Source organism: Rhinatrema bivittatum, chromosome 1 (genome assembly GCF_901001135.1).
Source record: "Rhinatrema bivittatum chromosome 1, aRhiBiv1.1, whole genome shotgun sequence".
Lineage (NCBI taxonomy): Eukaryota > Metazoa > Chordata > Amphibia > Gymnophiona > Rhinatrematidae > Rhinatrema > Rhinatrema bivittatum.
Window position 1 is genome coordinate 281,108,697 of NC_042615.1, and position 21,722 is coordinate 281,130,418.

The window sequence follows — 21,722 nt, forward strand, 5'->3', positions numbered from 1 at the left end:
TTGGCTCAGCACAAAACACATTAAGTTACCTCTTCCTTCACAGCGATTGGCTCCCAGGTTCATTAGATCATTTCCAATAATCTGAAGAATAGGAGCAGTTACTTATCAGCTGCAGCTGCCCACCTCTATGGGAATCCACAACACATTCCATGTCTCCTTACTAAAACCTCTAGTTCTGACCTGGCCTTCTCGACGGTCTCCTGCTCCTACCCAACTTGCCGCTGAACCCGAAGACCTCCTCAAGGTCAAGGAGGTTCTCGATGTCCGTCGCAGAAGAGGTCATTGGGAGTACCTTCTGTCGTGGGATGGCTTCGGGCTGGAGGAGAACTCCTGGGAGCCCTACCCCCACATTTATGACAAAGACCTCCTTGCGGAGTTCCAAAGGACCCATCCTGACAAGCCCAGGCCTGTAAGGGAGAGGCCTAGAAGGGGGGTACTGTTGCACTTCCTGGCTGCGTTCGCTCCGCGGAAGAGCCTGCTCACCTTTCCCATCCGTCAACGAGCTCCGGGCTCTCACATGCTGCAACTGCAGCCAGTTCGCGGCATCCCCGGCTCCCCTGCACTCAAGCTCCTGTCCAGGCCTCATGAGGGGGCTCCGTGGTGTCGGCCCCGCCCCTAGGTGCGCGCGGACCACCCAGCCTCTTAAAGGGCCGGGGTGGATCCCACCTCCGTGGCATGCCCTGATTGATGGCTGTATTAAAGGAAGTGGTCTGACACCACTTCCTCACCTTGGCAATTGGATCGTACAGTCCGGTGTGTCTAGTTTGCCTTCCAGCAACTCTTGTTTCAGTGTCTCCTGTTCCAGCGTCTCCTGTGTCTCCTGTTCCAGTGTCTCCTGTTGTCTCCTGTGTCTCCTGTTCCAGCGTCTCCTGTTCCTTCATCTCTCCATCCCTGGTAGTACCCTTCAGACTGATCTCATGGTACTGACCATTGCTTGCTCCTGACTATTCTTGATTGCTGCCTGGACCTGATAACTGCCTTTCCACTGACTACTCCTGATTGCTGCCTGGAACCGACCTCTGTCTGACCACTGACTTCTCCTGATCGCTGCCTGGAATGTGACCTCTGCCTGACCTGACTACTTCCGGATTGACTACAGGTACTGACCCCTGCTTCGGCTGACCATTCTGACCTGTTACTCTGGCCTTGATCCTGGCTATCCACTCGGACTCTCTGTTCTGGCCTCTTGTGACCTCTGGACATTCTTGTTTGGACATCGACCGCTCACCCTTGTTCGTGGTGGGCACTCCTCTGCACTTCCTCTCTGGGAGACCCTGTGAGGCCCAACTAAGATCAGGCAGCCCGGGTAACCAAGGGCTCAACCTGAGGGAAACCCGGGTTGCTATTGGTGAAGCTCCAGCTAGCCTCTGTCTCCTCCTGTACTCTGCCTCCTGGTGGCAGGTGCTCTCCGGGTCCGACCGGAGGACGGTACCAATCCTGCACCAGGCCAATGGTCCACCTCCAGTGCAACAGACTGCGCTTCTAAAATTGTATTTTTAAACAATGTCCATGCCTGTTGTACACTTTTAACCTTTGTAGCTGCTCCTTTCAGTTTTTTTCTATTTACCTCATTTTATCATAGTTTCCCTTTTTTAAAATTTAGTGTTAGAGTTGTAGATTTATTTATTGTCCCCCTTCCAGTCATTAGTTCAAATATGATCATGTTATGATCACTATTGCCAAGTGGCCTCACCACCGTTATCTCTCTCACCAAATCCTGCATTCCACTAAGAATTAAATCTAAAATAGTTCCCTCTCTCGTGGGTTCCTGAACCAATTGCTACATGAAGCAGTCATTTATTCCATCCAAGGATTTTGTCTCTAGCATATCCTGACATTATATTTACCCAGTCAATATTAAAGTAATTGAAATCTCCCATTATTACTGCTCTGCCAAATTGGTTAGCTTCCCTGATTTCTCTTAGCATTTCATCATCTGTCTGACCATTTTGTCCAGGTGGTCGGTAGTATACTCCTATCATTATACTCTTACCCAACACACATGGGATTTCTACCCATATATATTCTACTAAAGATTTAGTATCTTGTATGATCTGTATCCTGTTGGATTCTATACCCTCCTGGACATAAAAAAGTGCCACACCCCCACCAGGTTACTCCTTCCTATCATTGCAATATAATTTGTACTCTGATATAGCACTGTCCCATTGGTTATCCTCCTTCCACCAGGTCTCTGCGATGCCAATTATGTCTGTCTCATCATTCATTGCTATACACTCTAACTCTCCCATCTTACTTCTTAGACCTTCTGACACAGGCATGCAGACATTTCAAAGTGTGTTTCTTGTTTGTATTAACAACCTGCTTTTCAGTTGACAGAGATAATTTGCAATGCTTTAGCTCAGGTGATTCTTTACTTATAGGCACATGGACTACCTTAGCTTTTATTGGAACCTCTCTGTTGGGATGCTCTAGCTCTCTTGTTTCATTAGTATCCTTCAAAGATACCTTCCTCCAAACTATGCACTAGCTAAGAGGGCGTGCACCATGGATAAAGAAACTGCAGCCCCTGGAGCTGTTCTTTTTTTTTTTCCATTCTGGCATGGATCCTGTATTGGTTGAATACTTCTACCCCTCTGCTGGCTGTGGTTTTCCATGTGTATCCTAAGATCTTGTTAAGCGAGTACCACTGAACTGTGATTATTAAAAGGGTGTCTGAGAGTGTCCTGAAGCCTCTCCCACTGCAGCAAAGCACCAGAGGTTTAGACTTCCTCCCCACTGGTGGAACCCTGGCCTCCAAGTGGCTAACACTTGTGAGATGAACAGCTCTGGGAACTGTGTGGCAGAGGATTACAGATGTGTTATGTACTTTTTTTTTTTTTTTTTTTTAATACTGAAGCTCATTTTCTAAACTTGCCAAGTCCTCTTTTATTTTAACACCCCTTCTGGGAAGTCCACTTCATTTCTTTCATTTGAAAACAAATATTTTCCCTCCAGTCCCTCCGCAATGATATCGAAAAGAACCAGTCCTAACACCAAGCCCTGAGATTAGGGCTGTGCAGGAAATATGTTTTTTTATTTGCTTTATTTTTTTTCATTTACTGCACCAAAATAAACATAAAATTAACAAGAAACCCCAAAACAAACAAACAAATACAAAAAAAGCATACTATCCCCTACCTTCCCCCAGTGCCAAAACTTTAAACTTAAGAACCCCATTCCCCAGAGGCATTGTACCTCATCCTAGGGTCTAAGCAAACTTACAAAGAAGAAAGGGGTAAGCACGATCCCCAGTTACTTCTGCCTTGCTTGGTCCTAGTTCCAAAATGATGCTGGCCCATTTTATTGTGGCAGCTCTCTTTCATTTTTTTTTAACTTTCTGAAATGAAAGTCAATTAACACAAATGTTTCAAGGGGTGGGACAATTTTATTTTATTTGCAAATGAAACTAGATGTACATATTTTTTCATGTTTTCCATTTTGTATAAAATCAAATGCACATTACTACCTGAGATGACCCACTGGTCACTTTACTTTCACCAGAGTGGATCTTGTTGTCCATTGCCTTCTGCATTCTGTTTCTCAATCAGTTCCTCACCCAATTTACAACTTTCCATCCATCCTGTCCAGCTTATTTGCCAGTCTTATATTTGAAACATTGTCAGAAGCCTTACTGAAATTCAGACAGTCAACATGCACTGTGTCTCCCTGATCCACCACTTTTATCATAACATTAAAGAACTTAAGTTTTTCTGACAGGATCTTTCCTTTATAAATCCATGTACTCTGGTGTCCTGTAAGTGAAATCTACTTCTTTCAAAGTGCTGCACTATTTGTTCTTTGATATTGTTTCTATAGTTATTCCCACTACTGAAGTTAAACTAATGAGTTTCCAGTTGCCCACCTCCTCTTCGTACCTACTTTGTGTCACGGAACAGTGTCTGCTCTCTTCCAGTACCTCACAACCTCCCCTGTCTGCAAAGGCAAGTTGACGAATGCTATGAGAGGGTACAGTCAGTCAGCACCTTTCATAGACTCGAGACAAGCTGCAGTCTTTCTCTTTTTAGGAAATGCAATTAAATATGTCATAATGCAAGGCAAAACATTAACTATCTGCAATATGCTTATCATTCAGCAGTCTGAAAATACACCATGTAATTTGTAAGAGAAGAATTATATCATACCATTCTAGAACCATCTGATAAAATGCTTGCTGTGGGTAAAATTTGCAAGACAGAGCTTCTCTCTTTTCCTCATCATCATGTCTTAATCTCAGCCATCAGCCACAATATCCCAAAAATAAACTCAACTCTGAGAATAATTGCCAGTAAGTAAAGGTCACCTCATTTATATGAACCATAATCAATCATCTACCTCCTCAGGAGGCTGAGGGTGATTACACTACTCTTGGTTGTTTTATCAGAAAACATCTCAAGCTTTTCTGATGCTTTACCACCTCTAATCTGTAAAAATATATCATATTCTTGGTTCAGACTCTTGGCTTTTAAATCGACAGAAACACGCACTCAAGTTAAAATGAGTAACATGCATGAAAGGCAAAGCTTAAAGTCTTGCATTTTATAGATTTTTTTTTTTTTAATTTTGGGTGAAGTTATGCTTGCTGCTTAAGAGACACGATGTTATACCCTGAATAAAAATGAAAAAGACTCAAAAGAGCTGTAGTGCATAGATGGATAACTCTGATACTCAAGAGTCACAAACAGGTTGTTACATTTGCTGGTTGCGGCAGGCCACAGCGACCAGCGACACTCACCCCAGGATGCTGCCAATGCAGCAAAGATGCTGTCATGCCCTGCCGCCACAGGTTTCCCTTTAGACTCGTGCACAGCACACTGTTGTTTATAGGCCCCGCAGCGGAAAACCCTCTTTGTGCCCCTGGATGATGTCACTGAGAGCGCCCTATTTAAGTTAGGTGCTACTGCTTCCCGGAGCCTTAGCAACAGGTTCCCTTGCCTAGTGCAGAGTCTTTTGCACCAAGCTTGCCTTGCCCTGCCTTGTCCAAACCTGCCTCGTCCTTGCCTCATCCAAGCCTTGCCTCATCCAGCCTTGCTGTGTCCTGTCTCGCCTTGTCCTTGTCTTGTCTATCTTGTCCCTCTGGGTCTTCTCCATCTAGGCCTGATCCTCCACCTCTTACCTCTGCTTGGACTTCTGACTCCGTCTTGCTTGCTGCCTGCTCTGACTCCTGGCCAGTTTCTGGACTTTCTCTTGGTTCACTGGTGCCAGACTCAGAACCCAATGGCTCAACCTGTGGGGGAAGAGACTGGTCCAAGTGAAGCCTAGCCCTAGTTCTAGCATCAGTATGTGTTCCTGCTGCCAGCAGGTGCCTAGCTGGTTCACCAGCCAGGCAGTACCAACCTCACCACAGCACAAAGGGCTCACTTTCCTTACAGGCTGCTGAGGCCTTGAGCTTGACAGATACATCTTTAGTCCAGGCCATGAGCTTGGTAGACTCTCCTTTGTACAGGCCATTGCCAGATTGACATTACAGGTGCAACAACAGGGACAGTTGAAAAGCTTGGCTGGTCATCTTCAAGATTTAACCCAGCATGCTGTTCAGCAGCAGTTTAACCATGTGACTGAATTACTTTGGGGATTAGCTCACCACTTAGACATCGTGCAGACCCAACTACCAGCTCCAGCGTCAGCTCTGGTGAATCCTCCACCCATGCCCGTTCAGACCCCAGAATCCAATTTGCATCTTCCACTATCTTCCAGGTACAGTAGTGACCCCAAGGGATGTAGAGGGTTCCTCAAAATGAAATAGGCATTTTGAACTTCAGACACCTCGTTTCTTATCAGACCATTTTAAGGTGGCATACATACTCTCCTTATTAGACAACCCTGCCCTTGCTTGTGCCTTTCCCTTGTTGGAACGAGATGATCTACTCCTTGCGAACCCTGACAATTTTGTACGACAATTTCGCCTGATCTTTGATAAACCGGATCATGTCTCTTCCACAGTTATGGAATTGTTATGTCTTAGCCAAGGCACTTGCACTATAGGCAAGTATGCAGTAGAATTTAACACCCTGGCCTCTGAGTTATGCTGGGGTGAGGACAGTCAAATGGCTATCTTCTGGCAAGGGTTAACTGGGAGAATAAAGGATGAACTGGCAGGTCGGGAATTTCTCCTAATTTACATGGCTATCGCCATGGTTAGGCTTATAAAATAAACGCAACTCTCAAGCCATTGCTGCTTGTCCTCATGAGTAGGGGGAGGGAGCCTAGGTGGCGAATCCTGTGTTAGAAACTTTACTCCACCTCTGATCAGGCATAAAGTTTCTAGGGTTAAGAAAATGTGCGCTCAGCCAGTGCGCCTCTCTGCATTAAGAGAGAATGCTTAATGCCCTCATTTGCATGGGATTCCATGCAAGAGTGCTAAGCTAAGCGTACATTTTTAAATGCACACTTTGAGCAGGCAAAACTCCTTCCTGCATCGGGAGTTAAGTTTCCTTGCACAAAACGTGCGCGTAAGTGTGGGTAAAACTTTGTGTTCAGCTGAATGCAAGTTAGTTGTTGCAATTAGAAAGCTATAAATTGTTTATATTTATCTTTTTTACTACTTTTTTTGTGCTAATAAGGCTAGATTTTAAAAAATTGCGCGATCGCGTACTTTTGTTTGCGCACCAGGTGAAACAAAAGTACGCTGGATTTTATAAGATACGCGCGTAGCCGCGCGTATCTTATAAAATCCTGGGTTGGCGCGCGCAAGGGGGTGCACATTTGTGCAAACTGCGTGCGCCAAGCCCAGCGCGCGCTGCCTGTTCCCTCCGAGGCCGCTCCGATTTCGGAGCGGCCTCGGAGGGAACTTTCCTTCGCCCTCCCCCCACCTTCCCCTCCCTTCCCCTACCTAACCCACCCCCCCGGCCCTATCTAAACCCCCCCTTACCTTTATTCCACGATTTACGCCTGCGAAAAGCAGACATAAATCTGCGCGCGTCGGCCGGCTGCCCCGCTCCATGTTCCGGTCCCGGGGGCTGGTCCGGAGGCCTCGGCCACGCCCCCGGAATGCCCCCGGGCCGAAACCATGCCCGCGTCGCTGCCCCCGAAACGCCATGTCATTTGGCCACGACCATGACACGCCCCCTCCCGCCCCCTTTAAAAAACCCCGGGACTTACGCGCGTCCCGGGGCTCTGCGCGTGCCGGCGGCCTATGCAAAATAGGCACACTGGTGCGGGAGGGAGCTGCACGCGTAAATCCGCCCAGATTTACGCGCGCAGGGCATTTAAAATCCGCCCCATAATTTTTAAAAAATGTAGATGATCGCTATTGCAATACTATGCTGTGTATGTGTGAATCAACTCACTGTTTACATTCCTGGACTGTTTAATCACCTTCCTCCACTCACTGTGATACTGGGAATAAGGTTCCAATGAAGATCATAGAAATGCTTGCCATGGGATGCTTTCACAAACTGTCTTTCTTCTCATTCAGGGTCTGCTGGCAATCAGAGAGCAATTTCTATCTTAATATTCACTGAAAACAGCAAAAGCAAAGCTTCATGATATTCTATTTCTTATACACTGAAGTGTGTTGCTTATAGGCCAACAGTGCTGTTCCAAAAACCCTGATAAAGATCCTGTTCGTGAAACTGAAATGATGCCTTATAAGTAACACGTTTTCATTCTAAAATACAATTAATAACATTCATACTGGAGTACCTGGCTTTTACTATTTTATTTGCAGCACATCTTTGGTGTTTCACCAGTTTGCCGTTGTAGGGATCACCATTAGGCTTCCCAGTTTCTGATGAATTCCTTCCTGATGTGCAGCAGTACTATCAAAGGCTTTACCAAAACCCGGTCATCCATAGCCAGCACCGACCCTCTGTTCTCATTTTCTTGTCACCCAGTTAAAGAAATCAAATGTGTTTGTCCTAATTTCCTTCTAGTGCATTCATGCTGCTCAGCTGCTTTAATCTTCTAGATTCAAAAGGTTTTCCACTATCCTTCAGTAATTCCAATAATTTCCCCATCTTCAAGTTGGGCTAATTGACCTCTAGTTGCTTGCTGGACAAGCAAGGAGGTAGCCGCTCATAGTATGACATGGATCCTAATAATAGGCTTCTGAGTCTGGGAATAAAAACCCTAGGGATTTGCATTAATTTTGAACGAATGAGCAAAATGCAATGAATGAGGCCACTTTCAGTTCATACAAAAGACATGAACTGAAAATTAGCCTCAAAGAAAAATATCCGAAAATGTTCAGGTATTTTTCTATTTATGGGTTGGACTCCAGGACCCGGCAGGCAAGAGTCTCTCTGGTAGAAGCATAAGCGAAGGTCCAGGGCCAGGTTAGATTCAGAAGCAGGCAGCAAGCTAGAAGGGACAATATCCAGGCAAGAGTCAGTGGCAGGCGACAGGCAAGAGCAGTCAGTATCCAGGCAAGGGTCAAGGGCAGGCAGCGAACAAGAGTGACCAAAGTCCGGGCCTGGGTCAGATCAAGAAATCAGTCCGAGGGCAGGCTTTGGAGAAAAGAAGGATTGACACAGTAAGGCAGCCAGGGAGAAGAGCAAAATAAGATGAGGCAGGCTGGGCTGGAGATATGAGGCCTGCACAGGATATGAGGCCTGCACAGGATCAGGAACACAGGAGTCAAGAAGCAGCAGCTCACACTTCACACAAGCTGCAGTTGACCCACTGCTGTGGCGTCTGCTGGAAGTCTGTGGTGGCCTTTTATACCCAGAGCAGGTGATGTCATCAACAGGCACCAAAGCCCAGTTACCTGCCTCTGCCCCTTTAAGACACGACATGTGCTGTGCACGCATGCCTAGGGAGACTGCCAGGAGGGGCTGGAGCACAGCGAGGAGGAGCGGTGGTGGAAGGAGTATCTGAGCTGGGGCCTGCTTGTGTCGTGCAGCATCAGGGTGAGTGCCGCAGTTTGTGGGGCCTGCCCGCGAGCCACGAAATGGTACAGGAATTTTGTGGAAGGAAAGAGACTTTCTTTGACTCATAAGATGGGGTTGAGTTCTTGGCTGTTTATTATGATTTTGCTATTTCTTCCTTTTCTCTCCCCCTGCCCCCTTATTTTCCTTATTGCAGTTTAACTTTGCTTGTTTAATTTCTTTTTCCTCTTTTTCTTTTTTGTATTATGTTATTTCTCTTTGTTACAAGTATTGTGTTGTAATAATAGTATAATTTGAAAAAAAAAAAGTTAAAAATGCTCAGTCTTCCCCCCTGTAATTGACAGGGAGATAACTATGCTAACTGGTGCTGAACAGCCAATAGGACCTTGTCATAGACTGTCAAGTGTTAGAAAGATCCCACAGCCACAAGAGGCCTGTGTTAGGATGGCACAATTTTTTTTGGGGGGGGGGGGGGGGGCCTGCAAAGTTCCTACCCCCGGTCCTCTCTGCAGACCTCTAATCACACTGCCCAACATCCTCCCCACCCTAAATCTGATCCAACCCAGTTCCCTCATGGGCGTATGATCTCTATCCTTCTGCCATCCTTCTGCAGACCTCAGGGCTCCGGCTCCAGCTGCACTGTTATCAGAATGCAATGAGCATGGGGCAGAGCCAATTCAGGCAGTGTGCTCACAGGCCCCACCCCACCGCCACAAGAAAGCCCAGAGAAGGCGGGGTCTAGGAACACATGACCCAGTTTGACTCAGTCACCACGCTCATTGACGTCTGATAATTTTAACCAAAGTGGACTGAATATTCGAGTCAAGTCTATCCCATGGTCTGATCACTTTGGTAATGATGAAGATTGTTTAGACTTTTAATGCCCTGAAACAAGCTGCTGGTGAGGTGCCTGTGGTTAAGAGAGGACATTCTGATGTTGAAGATATGAAACAACAGCTACTAGAAGAACTTGAAAAATAAATTACAGTGGCCTAGATGCAGTAACTGAAGTCTGGGATTACAGACAGCATCTGATGAATTAGCTCTGATTAAGATTATTCAATCTAAGCGCCTCCTGATTTACTCCAACAGTGAACAATACTAAGCATACACTACAGAGGGTTGTGATAAAGTGCAGGAAGAGTTCATCTCTAGTCCACCAAAAGAAATATATATCTTGCTTATCGACTTATAGAAATCTATGAAATAATGTTCAGAGGAATTATATAACTTCTCAGATACAAATGGCTGGAAATAATCCAAAAGTTTTATTTGATACTGTGAAGCAATTAACAAGTAACTCTTTTGACTTGCATGGGTCTTTACCACAGATACTAGATCCTAATAAATGCAATGGTATAGCAAATTATTCTGTTAGGAAAATTGCTGATCTTTGTAGTAATCTACCTAAGCTAGATGGACAGATATTATATCAAGGACTGCTTCTCTTCAATTTCTAGCAGTGAAATTTCTCAAATTTTGAAGAAAATTAATTCATCTTTATGTACTTTAAATCCTGTTTCTACCAGCATGTTAAAATCTATGCATGAGGATTTGTCTGTATTTCTAACTAGATTAGTCAATCTTTCATTGAAAGAGAGAATTCTACCTGATCTGCTGAAATGTGCCAGGTTTCGTCCTACACCCAAAGACAAAATGGCTAATCCTAGTGTATTAACTAATAGTCAATCAATTTCCTCCTTGCCATTCCTTACAAAAGTGAGCGAGAATGTGGTATTATTACAGCTATCAGATCACATTAATAATAACTCTATCCTTGACCCATATCAGTTTGGTTTTAGAAAATATTATAGTACATAAACATTACTCTTGTCTATGTTTGATACTATAAGAAGGGGATTCAACAGTGGTCAATTATATCGGTTAAGACTCTTAGATATTTCCACTGCATTCGACACACTAGATCATCATATTCTCCTGACATGTCTTCAAGAGATTGGAATTGCAGGGACGGTGTTGAATTGGTTCTCATTCTATTTCCTTGGGAGGAAACAACAAATCCACATTGCTGATCAGTCTTCAGATTGGTACGTGGTAGAAACTAGAGATGTGGTTCGTTAAGCCCTATCGTCTCGGCTTCGTTTCAGGGCCCCCAGTGGGAAATTTTGTACTTCCTGTGGTTTGGGGTTTTTTTTGGGGGGGGGGGCCCGATTTTCATGTTAGTGCACAATATTGGAAGTTAGTGTGTGCTAACTCACGATAGTGCATGCTAACTTCCGATAGTGTGCACTAACAGGGCAAAGTTAGTGCGCACTAAAGGGAGTTAGTGCACGCTAACACGAACAACAAATGTTTCTGAAATTTCAGAAAATTTTATTTTGTTTTTCGGTTCCCCCAAACCATACCGAATTAGGCAATTTCATTGAAATTGCCTAATTCGGGAAAAATGAATGCACATCACTAGTAGAAACAGGTGTCCCTCAGGGACACCTGTTTCTACTAGTGATTGATTTATATTGTGCCTTTCAGCCACTTCAAAGCAGAATATATTCAGATACTGTAGGTATTTCCCTGACCCCAGAGGGCTTATAAGTTTATACCTGAAGCAATGGAGAGTAAAATAACTTGCCCAAGGTCTCAAACAGCGGCAGTGAGATTTGAAACCTGGCTTCCCTGGTTTGTAGCCTACTTCTCTAACCACTAGACTAATCCTCCACTTTGTAGATTGTTAACAGGTCTGGGGTGTCATGCAGGCTATGATATATATTAGGGATGTGAATCGTTTTTTGACGATTTAAAATATCGTCCGATATATTTTAAATCGTCAAAAATCGTTAGAGCCGCGATACAATAACAATTCCCCCAATTTATCGTCAAAAAATCGTAAATCGGGGGAAGGGGAGGGGAAGGGGGAGGGCGGGAAAACCGGCACACTAAAACAACCCTAAAACCCACCCGACCCTTTGAAATAAATCCCCCACCCTCCCGAACCCCCCCAAAATGCCTTAAATTACCTGGGGTCCAGAGGAAGGGTCCCGGTGTGATCTTTTACTCTCGGACCTCCAGTGCGTTGTAGAAATGGCGCCGGCGCTACCTTTGCCTTGTCATATGACAGGTCAAAGGTAGCACCGACGCCATTTTGTTTTTTGTCCCCCGACGTCAGAAGCGTAGGAGATCGCTCCCGGACCCCCGCTGGACCCCCAGGGACTTTTGGCCAGCTTGGGGGGGCCTCCTGACCCCCACAAGACTTGCCAAAAGTCCAGCGGGGGTCCGGGAACGACTTCCTGCACGCAAATCGTTTTTCCGTACGGAAAATGGTGCCGGCCATACGGCAACACGAATCGACTGCAGGAGGTCGTTCCGGACTCCCACTGGACTTTTGGCAAGTCTTGTGGGGGTCAGGAGGCCCCCCCAAGCTGGCCAAAAGTCCCTGGGGGTCCAGTGGGGGTCCGGGCGCGATCTCCTACGCTCCTGACGTCGGGGGACAAAAAACAAAATGGCACCGGCGCTACCTTTGACCTGTCATATGACAAGGCAAAGGTAGCACCGGTGCCATTTCTACAACGCACTGGAGGTCCGAGAGTAAAATATCACACCGGGACCCTTCCTCTGGACCCCAGGTAATTTAAGGCATTTTGGGGGGGTTCGGGAGGGTGGGGGATTTATTTTAAAGGGTCGGGGTGGGTTTTAGGGTTGTTTTAGTGTGCCGGTTTTCCCGCCCTCCCCCTTCCCCTCCCCCCCACTGGACCCCAGGTAATTTAAGGCATTTTGGGGGGGTTCGGTAGGGTGGGGGATTTATTTTAAAGGGTTGGGGTGGGTTTTAGGGATGTTTTAGTGTGCCGGTTTTTGATTTACACGATTTACACGATATTTAAAAAACCCAAACTGCGACGATCCGATTCCCTCCCCCTCCCAGCCGAAATCGATCGTTAAGATGATCGATCACACAATTCACATCTCTAATATATATATCTGCAATTAGAAGATGGTTAATACACAACAGATTGACTTTGAGTGTTAAGAAAATAGTGGTCATTGTGATAGCTAGGTACTTGGAGTCAGACATTCCTGTTTTCTTTGAGTTTGATGGGCATAAATTATCCATATGATCATCTGTGTGGAATCTTGGAGCTTTACTGGATTTTGGTTTATCTATATAGACTCATATTAGGAATGTCATAAAGTTGGGATTCTACAAACTAAGGACCTCATTTACTAAGCATTTTCCTATAAGACACAGAATGGGAGAAAAGTCTTAGTAAATCAGGCCCTAAGAATGTTGCGTAGATTAACCCTTTATTAGAGCTCAATTATTTTCATATAGTACTTCTATCTTTAGTGTTTTTAGGGATGGATTACTGTGATTCATTATTAATGGGCCTTCCAGGTAGCACTCTGAGATGACTACTGATATTAGAGAACTTGGTGACACATATTTTAACAAGTACATATACAAGAGAACATATTACACCTGTTCTGTTTTCTTTACGATGACTCCTGTTTCAGTCGAGAGTTAAATACAACGTGTTGACATTAATTTACAAATTAATTAATAACATCTCTTCACCTTGGATATCATCAATTTATCATCTATATAAGCCATCGCATGTTCTAAGATCTACACAGAAGGGATTCCTTGAAGTTACAGCACTCAGATTGATGTGCCTAAAAGAAACCAGGGAGAGGGTCTTCATTGTAACATAAAATAGTAACATAGTATTGACGGCAGAAAAAGAAAAAATCGTCCATCCAGTCTGCCCAGCAAGTTTTTTCCAGATGTAAATGCTGCTCTGTACAGTTACCCCCATTTTTCTGTTAAGGGTACTAACGGCTGCCCCGTGCAGGATTCCCCCAAGCCTTATGTTAAGGGTAGTAGTATTAGCAATCAAAACCAAACACTATCAAAACCATATCAAAATTACTGCTATCAACATTTTCTTGATAATTCAGACAATGCTGCTTGAACATGCTTTGCTTTTGGACTTGGCCATAAAAGCAGTCCTGCACTTTTCCCTAAGGTCTTTTTCTCCCCACTTTCAAAGCAAAGAGCGATGTCACAGTTGCGTCAAAATCATGAAAGCTAATTGGTTAATGGTAGTAATCCTCATTCTTTCTGTTAGGCGTAGTAGCTGCCACTCCATGCAGGTTACCCCCTTGTACCCTTTTATTCATTTCCACCTCTAGCCTTTAGGGAATTTGTTTACTGTTTTTGTCTTCACCACCTCTTCCAGAAGGTCATTCCAGGCATCCACCATTCTCTCAGTGAAGAAATATTTCCTGACGTTGGTTCTGAGTCGTCCTCTCTGGAGTTTCATTTCATGACCCCTAGTTCTACTACTTGCTTTCCAATGGATAAGGTTCAAGGATTGTGCATCATTAAAAATGTTCAGGTATCTGAAGGTCTGTATACATCTCCCCTGCACTTCCTCTCTTCCAGGGTATACATATTCAGATCCTTTGGTAGCCCTTCTCTGGACTGCCACTGTCTTGTCTCTATCCTTTTTGAGATGTGGTCTTCAGAACTGAACACAATACTCCAGGTGAGGCCTCACCAAGGATCTGTAGAAGGGCATTATCACCTCCTTTTTCTTACTAATTATTCCTCTCTCTGTGCAGCCCAGCATTCTTCTGGCTTTAGCTATCGCCTTGTCACATAGCTATGCTGCCTTCAGACTGCCAGACACCCCAAGATCTCGCTCTTGGTCTACGCACATCGGTCTCTCCCCCCACCCCACCCCCCCTCCTATCACATACAGCTCTTTTGGATTACAGCACCCCAGATGCATGACTGCACTTCTTGGCATTGAATCCCAGCTGCCAAATCATAGACCACTCTTCAAGCTTTCTTAAATCACTGTTCATTCTCTCTACTCCTTCAGGCATGCCTACTCTATTGCAGATCTTAGTATCATCTAAAAATAGACAAACATTACCTTTTTCCCTTCTGCAATGTCACTTGTGAGTGGCAGGTCTCCTTTTATGGAATTTCTTACCTGAACCAGATTGATTATTGGCAGATGTAAATGCATTTAGGAAAGCCATTTAAACCTGGTTATTTAAGTCAACACTTGAGATGAATGATTAAGTTTAGTCCATCATAGAGTCTCCCATTTGTAGAGTCTCAGCTCTCATATCCATTATTAGGAATTTTAGGTCATGATTCTAGTCCTAATATTGTTTTAAGTATTTCTATGAATTGTGGTTTATCCTGTTTTGTTTGTTGTTCTATTAATTATGAATGTATTGTTGTAACCTGCTGCAAACTTTGGAGTGCATGGGATATACCGTAAATATTTAAAATAAAATAGAACTGAATCTCTGAGATCTGCGGAAAAGCAGCAGAGCAGCAAGAGGGAAAGAATGGCAGGCCTGGGTCAGATCGGGTAGGTGCATGGGTGAGAACTGAATCAGAGTATTGCAGAGTGAAGGGAGGGCAGGAGAACTGGAGGTTCATGGTGGGAGGCAGCAGGGGAATCAGAATTCCACTGGAGTATAGGTGTGAAATCGGAGGTCCATTTTGGGAGGGGGAGGGAGGGGGAGCAGACTGGTACCAACAGGGCCTAGGGGCAGCAAATGCCGAAATCCATCCCTGACAGTATTGTAGAGCTGCTTATGATAGCCCTTGGGTTTGAGTGCGCCTAAGAGTTTGCATCTGACCACTTAATTCCCGCATCCTGCCAACTTAGGGCTGAATTTTCCAAAGAATTTACACACAGAGGGGTGAATTGTCAAAATGTTTATTCATGTAAAATTGGAACTTACGCATGTAAGGAGTATGGACAGGTATATTTAAGTAGTATTTTGCAAAAGCCTGAAGTACACTCATAGTAGCAGCGCCGCACACAAATGTTAGAGGGGGAAAAAAAGGGTCGGTTAAGGGGCTTTCTGGGGCAGGGTTATAAGGTTCGTGCACACGTGTCTATTTTGTAAGTCATATACACGTATACATTACCAAACGTGTATGTACACTTATACACCTGTAATTGACTTGCGCAACTGGAATCACACTTGTCTTTTGTCTGAAGTTTTTGGGTGGGGAGGGGGGTCTGAATGAATTGGTGGGGGTTCATAGTGAAGTGCTGGAGGGTCTAGGTGAACTCTCGGCAAACTGGTGATTCCAAGTACATGCACAAGAAAGCATTTTCAGAAGCAGAGTGCACATATACTTTATAACATACCTGCCTCTGCATTTAATTCTGGGTTATTAAATATGCAGTTTTATAATTATTACGAATGTAAAATATATAAGGATTTTTTTTAAATGGCTAAAGAAAGCATGTGTGTTCCTGCATTATAATATACCTGTGTACCGACATACATGCCTAGTTTCTGAGTAGAAATATGTAGTATTTTATAAATTGTGCAGCTCCCGCCACAGTTTCTAAAATACTAGCATTAAATATCCATGGACCCACTTTTTACATGCAAAGTGGTGTACTGTGGACAGTTTTGAAAGCTGAGCTCACAACACAGATTTATGTATGTAAATTGGCTTTTGAAAACTTTCTGAGTGGAGGGGTGAGGGTGTACACAAAGAATTGATTCCATATATACTTTTATGCGCACAGCAAAGAAGCATCTTGGAGTAGAACTGAGGTGGAGTTTGAATTTTTGTGTATACTTTTGATTTTAAATGTATATGCAGAAATCAGTTTGCACACATTTACCTTCTGTGGACTGCATGGAAAGGACCAGGAAGATTTCTTGTCATTAATGAACTCAATAGCTGGGTCAAAGTGGATCTTATGTTGCATAAAAGTAACTGATTACAGCAAAGTCAAATGTGTACAAACTATGGTTGTGGGCCTCATCTGGTCCACAAGAGGCTTCCATCTGGCCGGAAACAGTGAGACCTGTCCCAGTCCGTGGTGATGAGAGCTTGTCACTTCCAGCTGGAAGCGACGTCGGTGGGCCAGCAGTTATGGCGTTGTCGAATGTCCAAGAGACATTTCCCCAACCTCACATCTCTGAGACTCTGAGGGACATACCCTAGCAGGGTCGGCTCGTCCATGTAGGTGAACTAGACAGTCGCCCAGGATGCCAGCTAGTAGGGGCAGCAAAAAGCAGCCATCTGGGGCTGTGAGCAGAGCCCATCCTGCTCGCGGCAGAGAGGAGTAGAGACCCGGTGGGCCGAGAGTGGAGCCCACCTTATTCGCAGATGAGACAAGACTCGGCAACCATGAGCGGCGCCCATCCTGCTCGCGGCCAAGAGAAGCAGACTTGCAGGGCCATGAGTGGTGCCTCTGTTTGTGTGTGTGTGTGTGTGTATGAGATAGAGAAAGGGAGCCTGTGTGAGAAAGTGAGAGTGCATGTGTGTGTGAGAAAGAGAACCTGTGTAAGGGTGTGTTTGCCAGAGAGATGGAACAATTGTGAAGGGGGATGTATGCAAGAGACAGAAAGTGTCTGTATGAGGGGGTGTATGAGAGAGAGACAGAGGGAAGGGGTGTGTGTGTGTGTGTGTGTGTGTGTGTGTGTGTGTGTGTGAGAGAGAGAGGGAGCCTTTATGAGGGAATGTGTATGTGAGGGAGAGAGAGGGAGCTTGTATGAGAGGGTGCGTATGAGTGAGAGGGATTGTGTGTGTACGAGAGCAGAGCCGGTGCATCCATTAGGCGAATTTACGTGGTCACTTATGGCACCGACCCTTGGGGGGGGGGGGCACCGAAAAGCAATCAGGCATGTGGAGCTGCTCTTAGCAAAGAGGAGTAGAGATTCGTCAGGCCACGAGCAGCGCACGCTGCTGGCGGCCCTGAAAAGCATACAGAGGGCAGCACGAATGCAAGGGGGAGGGGGATTGCAACGCGGTGGGAAGGGAGGGTGAGCGCAAGCAGAAGTCGCCTAGGACACGCACTACCCTTGCACCAGCCCTGTACGAGAGAGCGATGGCGTTAATGAGAGGGAGGTAGCAATGTGAATGAGACAAGGAACATAAGTTTGTGTGTGAGAGAAGAGTCTGAGTGAATAATGGCATGTGTATGTGAGGGAGAGAGGGTGTGTGAGGGAGAGAGCATATGTGTGTGTCTAGTAGTGTGTGCATGTGTGGGAGACCCTGTGTGCGTTTGTGTGTAAGAAAGTGCAAATGTGTATAATTTTGTGTGTGATTATGAGAGAAAGGAGAAAGTTTGTGCACAACAACCCCCATTCCCCACCCCATCAGTTAATCCATGACAATCTCAGGGCATCTGGAAATCAAAAGTTCCCAGGTAGTTTTGTTAGTTTTAATCATCGGGTGTTAATATTTGATGTCTGTGCTGTTTTTCAATTCTTTTTTTGGTGCTGGAACTTTTTTTTTTTTTGAGCTTTTAATTATTGGATGTCACTCTATTTATATGCTATTCTAGAAACATAGAAACATAGAAATGACGGCAGAAGAAGACCAAACGGTCCATCCAGTCTGCCCAGCAAGCTTTGCACTTTTTTTTTTCTCATACTTAAGTTACTCCTGGCTCTTAGTAACCTTTTGGTTCTATTTCCCTTCTACCCCCACCATTAATGAAATATTCCTTTTACTAGTATGGTTTTACTGTTGTTGATGTTTTATAATTCTTCATTTTATTGTTGCATAATTTTTACTTGTGTGTTTGGCCGGGGAGGTGGGGCCGGGGCCTGGACTTGGGTGGCAGGGGGCAGAAGGCAGAAGGTTCGCCTAGGGCGCCTAACACCCATGCCCCGGCCCTGTGCCCTAGCCACCTGTTTTTCAGATCTTTTGGGGGAATGTCCCAACCAAACCTTCACCGGCATCAGAAAATAGGGCCTGAAGATTTTGTTTCCCTTATGACTATACAGTGGAATTTTTCCCTCCTATTTTGAGTATTCTCTCAGACTTGAAAACACTGGGCACCGATGACACTTCGTGCTTGAAAAGAATATTTCATTCTGTTAATATAAGTATAACTGCCTTCTTGTGACTGACAAGAATAGCCCAGCTGACTGTGGGACAGACTCCTTTTGGTTTAACAGTCTAGTAAAACTAGCTGTTGCCATTATACAGTGAAAGAAGGTATAAGACACTCATTGTTACTGTGTTACAGGGTCTTCTAGTAGTAAAGACTTATAATACATTAAGAGATTTATAGTCAGATACAATTAACTGGATAATTCAGAAGTTATCCAACTAAAATAATTATTTGGCTACTTATCCAGCTAAATTAAAGCTGGATATCTTATTATATTCAAAATTATATTCAAAGTTCTCTCAATACTTTACAAAGCAATCTATAAAGCCGACTACACTGCCTTTGATGACATTATACATATACATTGCTCTCAACGCACAACAAGAACAAGTAGTAAACTTCAACTTGTGATTCCCTCACTTCCACATGCCAAACTATCTTCCACCAGAAACAGAGCCTTCTCCATCATTGGCCCAAAGTTATGGAATTCGTTACCTCATTTCCTCACCAATCAAGAAAACTTAAAATCCTTCAAAAAAGACCTAAAAGCCTGGCTACTCAGCCAAACTCTTAAGGACAGCACTCAACGATCTTAAATTATAATCCCATAGCCTGCTAACATTCAATCTCCCCCTTTGGTCAATCTCTCCTGCTTCAAGCTACAGATGCCTCCTTTTATGATTTGAACTCAGATATTTCTGTTTACCTATTCAGTGTACCTATCCTGTGTATATCTTGTTCTGTTCATACTACTATTATATGCCATTTCTCATTTTATTGTTAAATTTAAATTTTTAAAATCTTTTAATGTAACAAGTTGTTATAAATGTAAACCGGAGTGAAGGCAACTCTGCTATACCTTGGTATATAAAAAAAATGCTAAATAAATAAATAAGGCTAAAATTTAGACGGATAACTTAGGATAGCTGAAAGTGTGAAGAGACTGGAAATCTTATCTGTTCCCTGAAGTCAGCAAATCCTAATAGTACAGTTCAGGATAATCTTGAAGCTTTGGAGTAGTGGTATTCTCTTCCCATCCTCAAGGGCAACAGACGGGTCAGGTTGTCAGGCTACCCTAAAGGACAGGTTTGATAAGCCCTACCCTAGTTTTCCCCAAAATGTTAAAGGAGATCTGTGAGAAGGAAGAACAGCAAGCTGCACATGAAAGGAACAAGTCCCATGTGAGCAAAGTTGCAGTTTCTGATATATCTAACAAAGGTCTTGTCTCGGGAAATAGCAGAAAAATTCAATAGCACTCAGAAGTAGGGATGTGAATCGTTTTTGAACGACTAAAATTATCGTCAGATAATTTTAAAATCGTTCTAAATCGTTAGAGTGCACGATACAATACAAATGCCCCCGATTTATTGTCAGGGGCATTTGTATTGTATCGTTAAATAGGGCACGGGAATTATTTGGGGGAGGGCGGGAAAACCGGCACACCAAAACAACCCCTAAACCCACCCCGACCCTTTAAAACCAATTCCTTACCCTCCCCCACCCTCTGAACCCCCCCAAAATGTTAAGTTACCTGGTGGTCCAGTGGGGGGGGACCCGGCGCGATATCCCGCTCTCGGGCCATCGGTGCCATTTTGGCTGCCACTAATTAAAATGGCGCCGATGGCCCGAAAAAAAACAAAAACACCCGACCCTTTAAATCGACCCCCCTTAGCCTCCCCCACCATCCAGACCCTTTTTTTTTTAGGAAGGCCCGCACTGCTAAAAAAAAAACAACCCACCCGACCCTTTAAATCGACGCCCCCCCTCCCTACCCCCCCAAAACCTTTTAAAATTACCTGGTGGTCCAGGGGGGCCTCAGGGGGCCTCAGGGAGAGATCCAGGGGGGCCTCGGGGAAAGATTTCCCGTTCCCAGGCATCAGCTGTTCTAAAAAAAAAATGGCGTCGATGCCCCTTTGCCTTTACCATGTGACAGGGTATCTGTGCCATTGGCCGGCCCCTGTCACATGGAAGGAGCACTGGATGGCCGGCGCCATCTTTAAAGATGGCGCCGGCCATCTTTACTCATCAGCCCTAGGGGACTTCTTTCCCCGAGGCCCCCCTGGATCTCTCCTCTCCCCGAGGCCCCCCTGGATCTCTCCCCGAGGCCCCCCTGGACCACCAGGTAATTTTAAAAGGTTTTGGGGGGTCAGGAGGGGGGGGTCGATTTAAAGGTTCAAGTGGGGTTTTTTTTTTAGCGGCGCGGGCTCCCTAAAATAAAAATTAGCGATGTGAATTGGAATCGGAAATGATTCCAATTCACATATCTTAACGATCAGATTTCCCCGCCCCCCCCCAAGCCGAATCTGATCGTTAAGACGATCTGGCACACGATTCACATCTCTACTCAGAAGCACTCACTGAAAAAGTGAATACTTCTAAAAAAGGAATCAGTGTTTGGACACTATTAGGTCCATATTTAGTCTCTGTACAGCTAAGCTAGTTTGCTGGATAAACTTATCTAGCTAATGAGTCTATTGTATATATTCAGCCTATATATATATATCCAGTTAACGAGCCTATATATATACACAAGTTTAACTGGCTGACTTTACAACAAAACCTACACGCCTGTTGCGGTTCTGGCCGTGAGCGCTGCGACCAGACCCTTACCTCCATGTTTCTGGACCTGTTCCCGCTTTCACTGGCCTAGTTCCTGTCCTGTTCGGCGGCGTCCTGGCAAGGGCCGCACCACCGGGAAGCCTTCCATGGATGCCCTGTCTCTAGGCGCGCGCGCGCACCACTTCGGCGTTTTCTAGGCCGTTTCCCGCCAGCGGTGACTCCGCCCAATTCCTGACATCAGACACCGCGGCCTTGATAAGCCGGCCGCGGCCACCCAGTCTTTGCCTTGCAATGGGCTTACCTACCGGATCCCTGTTGCGCTGTGCCCCGGAGCGTCCTGCTTTGCTAATCGCTCCGTTCCTGCTTGCCTACTACAGTACCTGCTTGGTTCCTGCTTGCCTGCTACAGTACCTGCCTGGTTCCTGTTACCCACTACAGTTCCTGCCTGATTCCAGTATCCGTGTCTTGCTACAGTTCCTGC

The 21,722-nt window shown here is 45.0% G+C and overlaps 1 protein-coding gene across 1 annotated transcript in view; it reads right to left on the bottom strand.

The window, feature by feature from the left end:
- LOC115087945 (fibroblast growth factor 18-like) overlaps positions 1-21,722 on the bottom strand; it is a 104,209-nt gene that overhangs the window by 62,412 nt on the left and 20,075 nt on the right. The gene's annotated exons all lie outside the window — the stretch shown is intronic.